Source organism: Theropithecus gelada, chromosome 4, assembly GCF_003255815.1.
Source record: "Theropithecus gelada isolate Dixy chromosome 4, Tgel_1.0, whole genome shotgun sequence".
In the NCBI taxonomy this organism is placed as follows: Eukaryota; Metazoa; Chordata; class Mammalia; order Primates; family Cercopithecidae; genus Theropithecus; species Theropithecus gelada.
The window spans coordinates 18150907-18160071 of NC_037671.1; positions in this window are offsets into that span (position 1 = coordinate 18150907).

The following is a 9165-nucleotide window of genomic DNA, read 5'->3' on the forward strand; positions in this document are numbered from 1 at the left end:
GAAAACCAGGATTTTGTCTCTAATGCCTTCAACTACCCCACATAACAAATTCTGGTTATTTCATGTAATGAATCCCTAAGAGCCTCTTTGAATTTGACCCTCCTCCCATGGACCCTATGTTTTAAACGATCCTATCAATAAAACAAACAAAAACAAAACAACAGCAAAAGAAGCATCATGTTAAATGCTATAAATATATACAAGTTTTACTTGTCAGCTAAGATAAAGAAATAAATAAGTGGCATTCTATAGTCATAATTTAAGAAGAAGTATCACAACCTTCTAAGACAACCCTTCTAATTTACAGGTGAGAGAACCTGAGACCCTGAGATATTAAATAACCTACCTTTCAAACTAGGATTTAGTGCCTCACTTCCCAAAGAGGCAACTGTTCTAGTCAATTGCAAAAGTCTACTTAGGCTCCATTCTTTTCACTGCGGCTCCCTTGCCTGTTACCTTCATTCCCACCATAAACTCTGCCTTATGAAATAAGGGGAGAAACCTACCTCCACTTGCTGGGGAGGCACTGTTCCAATCTTACCATGAGTTAGGTTCAGACCAACGCTGCAGATGGTTGCCAGATATGGGCAAATATGCCCATGGCCTCTCTCCCCACTCCTGCCGCATGCAGTCCTCCACCGCGTCTCTTCTGGGGTGTCCTTTATCACCACCCTCCCAGAATCTCACTTGGTTCCTGACCCTGGACCATCTGCTCCTCCCACCACTCCGTCAGTTCCTGCCTATTCACCTGCCATTTCTCCCAGAGAGATGCTGCGTCCTCCGCCTTCATCTCTCCTCCAACCCCCTATGCCCCTACATCTGATTGTTCCCAAAGCACTAACTTGCCTCTGGTTCATCCTCTTCTGTGAGGTTCATCCTTTGCTTTCCTATTTATCTGGTTAGTGAATGGGGGTCAGGTTTGGGAGGAACATTATGGAGGCAGTAAGCTCATGTTTGGAGCTGAAACCAAGAGCTTAGGCCTAAGCTAACACTTAGGCCTAAACAGACACTAAATGTATCTGTTACCTCCCTTGTGTGTTGTTTGCTCAGTAAATGAGAACTAACACAGAGCCCTGCAGTTCTAAGGGAGTCTCAATCCTTGAAAAACTGACTTATATATTGCTGCCTTGGTGGGTCTACACAAGAAACTGTTAGTCCAAAATGACTTTGGCCTTCATTCATAGTAGGAGGGGGATATTTAAAAGGTAGGTGCTGGAAATCCCTCGAGAGTTAAAATATTCCTTGAAAATACAAACTGGCAGGCTGAATTCATTATTGTAAGGGTTTATTTTTTCTTTTAAAAGCAGAAAAACATTTTTCAATACTCGTGTTATGTGCTTTAAACATTGTCCTGACATCTGTTATTTAAAAGCACAACAGGCCTGGAGCAGTGGCTCACCCCTGTAATTCCTGCACTTTGGGAGGCTGAGGTGGGCGGATCACTTGAGGTCAGGAGTTCAAAACCAGCCTGGCCAACATGCTGAAACCCCGTCTCTATTAAAAACACAAAAATCAGCCGGGTGTGGTGGCATGGGCCTGTAGTCCCAGCTACCAGGGAGGCTGAGGCAGGGGAATCGCTTGAACCCAGGAAGCAGAGGTTGCAGTGGGCCAAGATCACACCACTGCGTTCCAGCCTGGGCAACAGAGTGAGACTCTGTCAAAAAAAAAAAAAAAAAAGCACAATAGAAAGCATGCTTTCAACTACAAACACAGATAAAATATGGAAACAGCTCTGTGTTTCCGGGTTATAGCCATGCTAAGCAATAGAGATTTGCGTGACTAAGCTTCTGCTATGCTGACATATGCAAAATCCACAAGCAATCAAATCATTCTTCTTAGTTTGGCAATGTTTAAATGAGAAACAGAGCCTTCACCTTGGGTCTGAAGACTTGTGGGCTCACCTGAGAACTCAATTTCACTCACTTTAATAGCAATTTTAAAACAGATTTATCTAAATATTAGGTCTCCTTAACTTACAGTGATGTGGGTAGTGATTCTGATTATAGGAACAAATGGTCAGTAGAGATTAGACCAGGGCAATCCGGGCATAATTCACCTGAGATTTGGCACAAGTTGATATTTAAAACTCACCATTTACTTGCAAAAGCAAAACCTAGAACCTAATGATATTTATCATGAAACTTACTTCACGATAAGTTTTTTGTAGTGATATTTTTTATTTTCTGTTAAAATGTTAAATGAATCCTCAAACGTCTAGTCAGTTGTACACTACAGTGACAGCATCTGTTTTGTTATTTTCTATTATAATTATAGTGGATCAGGGTTCTAATCAAATCATTTTTCCCAAAATATCAATTACCTGCCATAAAATGGGCTCAGATTTTGAATTTCCTGAATCGGCCCTAATTGCAATCATTTAAATTTTTTTTTTTTTTTTCTTTTTCTGAGACAGAAAAAAAAAACCCTAGGCTGGAGTGCAGTGGCGTGATCACAGCTCACTGCAGCCTCAACCTCCCTGGCCTCGGGTGATCCTCCCACCTCAGCCTCCTGAGGAGCTGGGACTACAGGCATGCGCCACAACAACCGGCTATTTTTTTTTTTTTTTTCCTGTATCAATGAAGTTTTGCCCATGTTGCCCAGGCTGGTCTTGAATTCCTGGGCTCAAGGGATCCACCCACATCTGCCTCCCAAAGTGCTGGGATTGTACGCACTAGCCACCATTCCTGGCCTAATTTTAAATTTTCTGTTGCCATTTTATAATAAATAATTGAAATATTCTGGAGATTGTTAGTTGTGTTTCTTCCAGGGCAGGGGGTTGGGAGGTGAAATCTAAGCGTCCCTGAAACCTCGTGTTAGATTTGCACGTCTCGATGTTAGTGTAGGAAATACAGTCGCTGCTCAGGCCTGGAGAAAGAGTCGTAGTGGCCCACTCATGCCTGGATTATTTCACAGGATGAAAACACAGCCAAGCCCCTAGTCTCTCTGGTCCAGCCTGAACTTGAATCTGGACTTCCTTCGTCTAGTATTTCCTCGTGTTGTAAAGAAGCTGCCGGCCCATTGCTTCTGCTTCATTTCTGGAACTTAGTGTCTTTCCACTTGAGAGGAGTCACTGGCTAGCCAGACCTGATCCCCATTTCAGAGAGCTGGGCAGAAAACAAAGTGCGTCCTGCATCTAGATTGCTGGAGAATGAGCCTGTGCAGCTCCTGTCCTAGCCCTCCCTCCCTACCTCCTTAAGAACAGTCATAGTGGGCCAGGCACGGTGGCTCACGCCTGTAATCCCAGCACTTTGGGAGGCCGAGGCTGGTGGATCACGAGGTCAAGAGGTCAAGACCACCCTGGCCAACATAGTGAAACCCCATCTCTACTAAAAATACAAAAATTAGCTGGGTGTGGTGGTGCACGCCTGTAGTCCCAGCTACTCCGGGAGGCTGAGGCAGGAGAATCACTTGAACCCGGGAGGCGGAGGTTGCAGTGAGCCAAGATCACCCCACTGCGCTCCAGCCTGGCGACAGAGCAAGACTGTCTCAAACAAAAAAAAAAGAAGAGGAAAAAGAACAGTAATAGTGATGGGGAGGAAAGTGTTGGTTCCAAGGTTCCAGGATGTGACTGAGTCTCAGGGAGCAAAAAATGGATACTGGTCCTTTAGGAATGGCAGAGACCTGCCCACCTAGGTTCCCAGTGGTGGCAAGACCTCTGACAGACAGTGCAAGCCCACAGCAAGTGAAAGTGCCTGCCTTCTCACCAACTTCAAAAGACTTGACAATAAGTCTTTCAGCAGAGTCTGTGAAGGTCTGAGGTAGGTCAGTTTTTAGGAGTGCGTAGGCTTCCAGGCCTCTCACGTCAGTGCTTCCCAGCTATAATGTGTGCATGAATCACCTGGGTCTCTTGTTAAAACGCACATACTAATTTAGTAGGTCTGAGTTGGATCCAAGTTTCCTTTTATCTTTTTTCTTTTCTTTTTTTTTTTTTTTTTGAGACGGAGTCTCGCTCTGTAGCCCGGACTGGAGTGCAGTGGAGCAATCTCGGCTCACTGCAAGCTCCGCCTCCCGGGTTCACGCCATTCTCCTGCCTCAGCCTCTGGAGTAGCTGGGACTACAGGCGCCCGCCACCGTGCCCAGCTATTTTTTTGTATTTTCAATAGAGATGGGATTTCACTGGGTTAGCCAGGATGGTCTTGATCTCCTGACCTCGTGATCCACCTGCCTCGGCCTCCCAAAGTGCTGGGATTACAGGCGTGAGCCACTGCACCCTGCCAACTTTTTGAATCTTTAGTAGAGACAGGGATTCATCATGTTGGCCAGGCTGTTCTCGAACTCCTGACCTCGTGATCTGCCCGCCTCAGCCTCCCAAAGTGCTGAGATTACAGGTGTGAGCCACGGTGCTGAGCCAGATAAATAATCTTTGACTGTACTACCATGTTGTGAGCATTCACTATGTATTAGCCATCATACTTGGCTTCTCACATGTACATCACCTAACTTATTCCCCATGAAAGGCAGGTATCATTAGTCTTATTTTATAGCTGGGGAAATTAATTCTCAATGAGTTTAAATAAATTCTTCAAGCTCTCTTGGTACAAAGTGGTTGAACTGAAAATTCAACTCAGGCTCATTCGCTCCATAGGGGCTGGTTTTATTATACCATTTGTTGGTCTCTACCGGGTCAGACAATTTCTGAGTCTTCTCTCAGGTCCACAGATAACCTACTTCATCCACCTACTTCAGGTTCCACTTCCCAGGGAACCATCATACCTTCCTCAAAATCAATAGAATCCTCTGCAGCAGGGGCTTAATTTATCCTTCCCTTAATATCCATTTGGAGCATTCCCAAAACAGGGAAGACCATAGTCTAATGTATTCCAAGTTCAAGAATATGCCTCACCCTGACACAACTTAATTTTACAAATTTTTCTTTTTTTTAGACAAAGGGTCTCCCCATCTTGCCCAGGCTGGTCTCAAACTCCTGGGCTCAAGTGATCCTCCTGCCTCAGCCTCCCAGAGTGCTGGGATTACAGGTGCAAGCCACTGTGCTCGGCCCAACTTTGCAGATTTCTAACGGTCGGTTTATGAGCCATCTCCAATTCTTCTGGAGAAGCTTCTCCAAGGTTGGGCACAGTAGCTCACACCTGTAATCCCAGCACTTTGGGAGGGCAAGGTGGGTGGATCACTTGAGGTCAGGAGTTCGAGACCAGCCTGGCCAACATGGTGAAACCCCATCTCTACTAAAAATACAAAAATTAGTCAGGCATGGCAGCACATGCCTGTAGTCCCAGCTACTTGGGAGGGTGAGGCAGGACAATCGCTTGAACCCAGGAGGCGGAGGTTGCAGTGAGCCAAGATCACACCATAGGACTCCAGCCTGGGCAACACAGTGAGACTCCATCTCAAAAAAAAAGAAAAAAAGGAAAGAAAAGCTTCTCCAACAAAGAATTCCTGGAGGGCTGAATATAGCTTCGTTGGGGTTTGCCTCACTTTGTTTTCTGTTGCTAAAGCAGAAAACCACATACCTTGTAATTTACATGAATTTAGCCTCCAGAACCATACGTTAAATAAACTTCATAAGAAATTTATGGTTTAACTTATGGTTCTGGAGGCTAGGAAGTCCACTATGAAGGGCTGGCATCTGGTGAAGTCCTTCTTGCTGCATCATACCATGGCAGAAGGACAGAAGAGGATGAAAGAGAAAGGCGCCAGGGACTGGACTTGCTTTACAAGTCACTCTTGCCATAACTAACCAGCTCCTACGATGACATTACTCCGTTCACGAGGGCAGAGTGCTCACAGGGCAGTCGCTGCTTGCTTATTTGGTCCCACTTCCAGACTTTGTTGCATTGAACATTAAATTCCCACCATGTAAACTTTTGGAGGGACAGGAACAGGGCTTAAGATGTTGTGGACACTGCAAAGCCTCACTCTTTCCTAGAGGGATAAAGACCTCTTTTTGGCTGGGCATGGTGGCTCACACCTGTAATCCTAGTACTTTGGGATGCCAAGGCAAGAGGATCACTTGAACCCAGGAGTTTGAGACCAGCCTGAGCAACAAAGTGAAACCCCAACTTTATAAAAAATGTCTTAAAATTATTCGGATGTCATGGCATGTGCCTGTAGTCCCAGCTATTCTGGAGGCTGAGACAGAAGGATCGCTTGAGCCCAGGAGGTCAAGGCTACATCGAGCTATGGTCACGCCACTGCACTCCAACCTGGGCAACAGACAAAGCAAGATCCCATCCAAAAAAAAAACTTTCTGGGAAATTTACCAAGGCTTTACTTCATTCCTGAGACAGTTGGCTTCATTAGGTCCACTAGCAGAGGGACCTTGACTTGCTCCTAAATTAGGTTTGGGTCATATGTCTTTCATGACAAATTGAAGTGTTTGTGGCACAGACAGCCATTGTACCATAAGGCAGGTAGTACAAGTAGCCAGAAAAATCTTGTTCATATTGGGCTGCAACTTACAAGCTGTAATACCTTAAGCAAGCCACTTTACTGTATTTTTTTTAACTGTTTCTTTCTTTTGTTTATTTATTTTTTTGAGACAGAGTCTCACTCTATTGTCCAGGCTAGAGTGCAGTGGCAAAATCTTGGCTCACTGCAACCTCCACCTCCCAGGTTGAAGTGATCCTCCTGCCTCAGCCTCCGGAGTAGCTTGGACTACAGGCACAGGCCACCATGACCGGCTAATTTTTGTATTTTTAGTAGAGACAGGGTTTCACCATGTTGGCCAGACTGGTCTTGAACTCCTGACCTCAAGTGATCCACCCTCCTTGGCCTCCCAAAGTGTTGGAATTACAAGTGTGAGCCAGCGCACCTGGCCTAATTTTTGTATTTTTAGTAGAGACAGAGTCTCACTATGTTGGCAAGGCTGGTCTGGAACTCCTGGCCTCAAGTGATCCACCTACCTTGACCTCCCAAAGTTCTGGGATTACAGGGTTGAGCCACCATGCTCGGCCACAAGCTACTTTACTTTTCTAAGTCTCAATTTAACTGTAAGATGTTAGTAATGGTAGATGACTGTAAGACTACTAGAGGATTAAGTGGAATATCCTATGAAATGTACCTGGCCTAAAGTTGCTATTCAATAAATATATGCATAGGATATCTCTTGCGAGGTAAATGATTTCTGTGATTTTTGTTTTGTTTCGTTTTGAGACAGGGTCTCGCTCTGTCACCCAGGCTGGAGCACAGTGGTGTCATCTCGGCTGACAACAATCTGTACCTCCTGGGCTCAAGTGATCTTCCCACCTCAGCCTCACGAGTAGCTGGGACAAGTGCCAACCACATGCCTGGCTAATTTTTAAAATTTTTTGGAGAGACAAGGTCTCACTATATTGCCCAGGCTGATCTCGAATTCCTGGGCTCAACCGATTCTCCTGCCTCAGCCTCCCAAAGTGCTGGGACTGCAGGCATGAGCCACCACGCCCAGCCTAGCTTGTCTTTATTGCCTTTCACACTCAGTTTTACTTTGTCTGAGTAGAGTGATGAGTAGAGGGAATCCCAAACCCTTTTATACTTCTCTTCCCATCAGTTAGCAATCCATTTTCTGGCGAACTTTCAGGTCCTTTCCATTTTAGTGAGGCTGAAAGCTAAATAATAATAATAATTTTTTAAAAACCTTACTCACCTAGATACCATTAATTCTTCTAAGATGGTAAATTGGGCCAAGTTCGAGTCACAGTAACATTCTGTCATTCTTCTACGATGGAGTGCTGGGCCATCTCTTGATCATATTGGATCTTAACTAGATAACCTCTTGTAGTGCTTGGAAAAATACTCAGAAAGTACGCATTTAGACTGTGGTTTATCCCACAAGCGTGTACGTCATCTCTCCACAATTTAGTGACACCTCATCAGTCCTCTATATCGGGCGCCTATCCCACAGCTATTCAGATCCCACAGAGAACGCAGATCCCACTTTTGCTTTCGTTCTGCCTCAGAATTATCTAGCTAAGGAAAACTGCTTTCCAAGTTTGGGTTCAAATCCAGGTCAAAATAGTCTCTTTTCCCTCCTCACCATCCCACATCAACCCCTTCCCCAGGCCCCCAGTTCTGAGCATACAGAACTAGGCACAGGGTTGAAGGATTGAGTGAATAAATTGCATGAACAATTGTCCCAGCAGGTTTTGAGGCACTATGTCAAATGTGCTAAGACACAGGCCATCTGCTTTGTATCTTCACACCACGGAGTGTTTGTTTTGGTCATTTCTCCTTCCTCCCCTGAACCTCCCAAGCCCCAGCATATTTACAGCCGTTCAATAATAACTTATTAGCCAGGGAATTCAAGATGAGTGGCGATGATTAACAGTCCTATGAAAGTATGTCTATGGATAAGGGGAGAGAATTGCATAGGTAAAACCAGACGGGGTGGACTTACCCTACAGACATTGCCTATCGGATTGGCTGCATGCTCCTAGAATGGCAGGAATGACTGTGGTCCATGAACTGTCAGCGTCAACATTTATCTAGGAACTTGTGAGGAATGCAGAATCTTAGGCCCCTCCCCATACCTACTAAATCAGGATCTGCCTCTTAACAAAATCTCAAGGTGATGAGACTGCTGCTTGTCTGGGGACTACGCTTTGAGAAGCAAGACTGTAAATTACCCATCATCACCTAAAGAGGTCACACATGGTCACACCTCCGAAGCTTGGCTCATGCTATTCCTTCTCCTTACAACATCCTTCCCCATCTTCTCTCCATGAATTCTACATTATTTCAGTTCCTACATGGAAATCATCAGAGCACTCATTTTAGCACTGAATGAAAAGAATAGTTTGCTTACCTGGGCTCTACCTAAGCATTCCTAATTACCTCGAATTGTAATTACTGTAGTTGTTAATATGGACTGGAGCCTGGGCTACACAGTGAGCCCCCATCTCTACATAAAATTTAAAAAATTAGCCAGTATGAGCCAGGCGCCATGGCTCACACCTGTAATCCCAGCACTTTGGAAGGCTGAGGTATACAGATCATGAGGTCAGGAGATTGAGACCATCCTGGCCAACATGGTGAAACCCAGTCTCTTCTAAAAATACAAAAAATTAGCTGGGCGTGGTGGCGGGCACCTGTTGTCCCAGCTACTCGGGAAGCTGAAGCAGAGAATCACTTGAACCCGGAGATGAGGTTGCAGTGAGCCAAGATCACGCCAGTGCACTGCAGCCTGGCAACAGTGTGAGACTCTGTTGAAAGAAAAGAAGAGGGGAGGGG